The following is a 5,234-nucleotide window of genomic DNA, read 5'->3' as shown; positions in this document are numbered from 1 at the left end:
AAAAAAAATAGAAAAGAGGTAGCAGAACTGAATCCAGCCTTTAAACAAATGGACTCAGTGGACATTTGCAGAGTGTTGTACCCAGTAGCATCTGAATACATGTTCTTTTCAGCTGGGATGTCCTCTATATGAGACCCCACACTATCGATATGTCAGGCTTAAGTAAAAGCAAGAAAACAGAAAGTCTCCCATGCATTTTATCTGACCGTAGGACAGTGAAGCTAGGATTAACAACAAAAGAAACCACAAAACCCCCAGAAACATGTGGAAATAACACTGTCAACAACCAATGGGTTACAGATGAAATTAAACAAGAGATTAAATGATACCTGCAATCCAATGAAAATTCAAATACAACTTACCAGAATTTGTGGAATGCAGTGAAAACAGTTCTCAGAGGGAAATTTATGGTGATAAACTCACATATTAGAAAAAAACAAAATGAGAACAAATAAATACCCTAAGGGTGTACCTCAAGCTTTTAGAAAAAGAAGAGCATATCAAGTGCACAGCCCAAAGACAGGGAGAAATTGTAAAGATTAGGTCAGAAATTAATGCAATTGAGACAAAGAAAACAATACAAGGAATCCAAAAGGTGGGTTTTTTTAAAGATTAAATATTTGTTGACACTGTACTTCCGATTTGATTTGAAACTGTCTCATTGCTGTTTATCAATAAAATTTTGAAAAAAAATAAAAAAATAAAGATTAAATAAAATTGATAAAACCCCTACCTAGCCAACCTCATCAAAAAGAAGAAAGGAAAAAACTCAAACTCAAGCAATAAGGAATGAAAGGGCAAAATTACTGTAGATCCTGTGGAAATTCAGAAGATCATCAAAAGCTATTTTGAAAATGCTTACTCTGACAGAATTGAATACACACAAACGGACAGATTCCTAAATAGGCACAAATTACCAAAATGAACCAAGAGTTCAGTTGATAAAATCTCTGAATAACCCAGTGTCAGTCAATAAACTTGAAAATGTAATGAAAATTTTATCAACAAACAAAAGCCAAGATCCTGATGAACTCATAGCTGAATTCTACAAGAAATTTAGAGAAGATTTATTCCCAATACTCCTCAAACTCTTCAAAGGAAGCAATATTCTCCAAATCATTCCTGGAGGCAAGTATTATACTGATCCTGAAACCAGAGAGAGTCAACCAAAAAAGAGAATTACAAGCCAATCACCCCCATGAACACAGATGTAAAACTCCTCAGTAAAGTATTAGCAAATAGAATGCAGCAAATCGTCAGAAATATTATACAACATGACCAGGTAGGATTCATCCCAGGGATGCAAGGGTGGTTCAACATATGTAAATCTAGAAATGTAATGCAGTATATTAATAGAGTCAAAGCTAAATCTACATGATCATCTCAATAGACACTGAAAAGACTTTTGATGAAGTCCAACACTCGTTCATAATCAAATCCTATAGAAAATTCAAATAGGTGGCCTGTACCTCAATCTGATGAAAGCTATCTATGACAAACCAATAGCCAACATCATTCTAAATGGAGAAAAACTGAAAGCTTTTACTCTAAAATCAGCTACAAGAATGGATGTCCACTATTATCACTACTATTCAATAGTGTTCTGAAAACATTAGCCAGAGCCATTAGATAAGAGAAAGAAATAAAAGGAATAATGAATAATAGGTAAAGAAGTTAAGCTATCATTATTCATAGACAAGATACTCTACACAAAACACCCAAATATGTCCACAAGAAAACTCCTAGCATCAATAAACAAATTCAGCAGCAAAGCACGATGCAAAGTCAACACTCTTAAATCAATAGCATTCCTCTACACAGATAACAAACTCACTGAGAGAGGAATTAGAGAATACCTTGTACAGTAGCATCCAAAGAAAAACTTAGGAATTAATCTAACAAAGGAAGTAAAAAGTTATCAAAAATCACAGTGCTCTGAAAAAACATTCAAGAGGATTTCAGAAAATTGAAAGATACTCCTTATTCCTGGATAGGAAGGACCAACATTGTGAAAATAGCTATAGTCCTAGAGTTGTTATACAGATTTAATGCAGTCCTATCAATATACCATCAACATACCTCACAGTTCTAAGTAAAACCTTCCTAAATTTATTTGGAACTAGAAAAGACCTAGAATAGCAAAGGGAATCCTGGACAACAGGATTGTCCTAAAGGCAAGGCAAGAGGCATTACAATCCCTGACTTGAAAGCTATGGTGATAAAATCAGCATGGTACTGTCAAAAAAATACTTGCGGTTCAATGGAAGAAATTAGAAGATGCAAATACAGCTACATACACACTCTTTGACCTTATCTTTGACAAAAGGGTCAAATGCACTCACTGGAAGAAAAATAGCCTCTAACAAATGGTGCTGGAAAAACTCCCTCTCCACATGCTGAAAACTAAAACTAGACCTGGGGTTTATCACCTTTCACTAAACTAAAGTCAAAATGGATTAAAGATCTAAGCATTAATGCAGAAACACTAAATCTACTGGAAGAGAAACTAAGTGGAAATCTTCACTTCATAGGGGTAGGCAGTGAGTTTATGAACAAAAACCAAACTGCACAGGAAATAGTTCAAGGAATTAACAACTGGATTTCATATTGTTGAGAAGTTTCTGCATGTCAAAAGAAATCACCAACAGGGTGAAAAAACAACCCAAAAATTTGGAAAAAAAAAACCCTCAAAAACTTAACCAACTACCACTGAAACAAAGGTATTCTTTCTAGAATGTATAAAGTACTGCAAAAAAAAATCAGGCCACCAAAATTCAAAGACCCAATCCAGATGTGGGCATCTGAGATGAATTTATACTTCTCAGTATAAGAAATACAGTTGGCAAACAAATAAATGAAAAAATGTTCCACAGCACTGTTTTTTGAGAAATGTAAATTAAAATAATATTGAGATACCATCTCCCCGCAGGAAGAATGACTGTCATAAAGAAATCAACTAATAAATGCTGGAGAGGCTGTGGGGGAAAAAGAGTCCTTCTCCATTGGTGGTGGGAATGTAGACTGTTACAACCACTGTGAAAATCAGTGTGGAGACTCCTCCAAAAACCAGGACTAGAAATCCCATTCAACCCGGCTATTCCCATTCTGATTATTTTTCCATGAGAACTGAAATCATCTCATCATAGTGACATATGCGCAGCCATGTTTATAGCACAATTTGTCACAGCCAAATCTTGGGGAAAAAATGCCCATCACCCAAGGAGTACTAATGTACAATGTAGTATTAGCCATAAACAAAGACACACTTGAGGCCTTTACATTTAAATGGATGCAACTAGTGGCTACACTCATAAGTGAAACAAATCAGACCCATGTGTGTAAATGTTTTATTGTCTCCTTAATGTCAGAACCTGAAGGAATGAATAAAGTTGGAAAGGTGTAATAGATATAGTAAAACAGAAAGATACTAAATATAAGGAATAAACAAGCTGAGAAAAATGAAAAAGATAGCAAAATAAAAGTAAGGGGGAATACTCGTGCAAGTATACATAGAGGATAGTTGAGATGATGTACTACCAGTTCCATCAGTTCTTTGAAAATACCAGTTAATGTTTAGAATTTTCACGTTGACTAACTCTATATGCTAAGATCTGTAATCTAAGCAACCACATCAAAGACAGCAATATGCAGTACAAAAACCATGGTTGAATACCTCTTATCTTGTTCTTCTAAATGTGTGCTGTTTCTAATGTCTTATTAATTATGATTATAGTCTCTTTAAAACAAATTCTAAAATCGAGCAAAAGGATAAGAAAAAATAAGGCTTATTGAAAACAAGTGTTAATGTTCAATTATTTGTCCAACTTTGTATACCAATCTCTGTTAATCTGAGCAACAGATTTGTTGATAGAAATACGTAATATAGCTAGCATTGTTAATTTCCCACTCTTGTTTTGAAAATCTGTACCACGTGTATTTCTGTATGTTACTCTGTTTCTGTCTTTGCTTTTGCTTTTGTTTTTGTTATTACTCTTTAAAATAAAATTAAGTTTAGAAAAGCAGATTGTCAACTATCTTAATTTAAGTTTCCTTGATCTAGAACTACTAAAGTTTGTGATCTTATGTCTGCCATTTAAGAATTAACTTGTTTTGACTGATAGACATAAAAATAAGACAGAGTTGACAGTAGTAAATAGTTGAGCCAGGCCAGCTAGGAAATAGAAAGCATTGTGTGAATGTATTATACATACTTATTTACTATAAAATTCAGTAAACTTCAGCAAGTTAGTTAGTTAACTAAAACATGTGAGTACTAGGAATCTTTTTACCATTGACTGAAAATAGAAAACGAGGAGAAGCGCTTGTAGAAATGATCTTAAATGGGAAGAAATAAAGTAATGGCGGAGAAACTCAGGGTCAGGTGGGTGAACATGCAAAAGAATAGCACAGGCGATTGCTTGTGTTCTGTATGAAGTACCTGTGCTGTTTGCCACATGCAGACAGGCGTGATGGGATGGTGCTAGTAACACTGTCATAACTTGAGGTAAGGGGGTAGTTCAGTGTTGTAACTCAATCTTTAGGGTAAAAGTTGACGAGTTCTTCTGCCAGAAGCTTAGAACTACATGTTAGAGAAGGTGAATCAATATTCTTTCCTGTTCTTCTGAAAGGATCTTTTGTCATTCTAGGCAAAAGAAAGCAAGAATAAAAGCAATATCATAGGACCTAGGTAGTGTTATTTGAAATAATGATGTAAAAGTATTTAAAAAATAATTTTTTAGATTTATAATTTAACAGGAAAGAGATTTAAAGTCATGTATTGCTGCCTCTTCTCACATATGACTTTATTATCCATCTTTTCCTATCTTAGGAGCACCTTTCTCTGTGGCTGGCATCCTTTTATTCATTTATTTTTAGTTTCTTACCTCACATTAGTGGACAATTAGAAGTGGAATCTGGCTGGAATATTTCCTCATACTGTTTCATGCTAGTTAGGAGAAGAGTGTGAAAAATTCAGAAAAAGAGTGATGAAATCAGAGATAAGGGAAAATGTACCTTAACCTCTCAGGTGCAGAGCAGTTTGAACTAACACCTACCGCTATACGTGCTGGCTTTTGCCTTGTACTCTAAATATTCTTGGCCTTTGCATCCTCATTCAAATTTTAGTAGACACTCTGTGTTAAGCGTTAGCTGGAACTGTCAAGCACAGCTAGGGAAACTGGGTTCATATCTCTGATTACTTTTTCTTTTTTCTTTCTTTCTTTCTTTCTTTCTTT

General features: G+C 34.5%; 1 protein-coding gene across 1 annotated transcript in view; it reads left to right on the top strand.

The window, feature by feature from the left end:
• Positions 1–5,234, top strand: part of Cadps2 (calcium dependent secretion activator 2) — a 575,996-nt gene that overhangs the window by 204,696 nt on the left and 366,066 nt on the right. The window lies entirely within an intron of this gene.

This window comes from Octodon degus, unplaced genomic scaffold (genome assembly GCF_000260255.1).
Source record: "Octodon degus isolate 3935 unplaced genomic scaffold, OctDeg1.0 scaffold00170, whole genome shotgun sequence".
NCBI lineage: Eukaryota > Metazoa > Chordata > Mammalia > Rodentia > Octodontidae > Octodon > Octodon degus.
The sequence above is the reverse complement of the archived record's forward strand: the minus strand, read 5'-3'. Positions and strand labels throughout refer to the sequence as shown.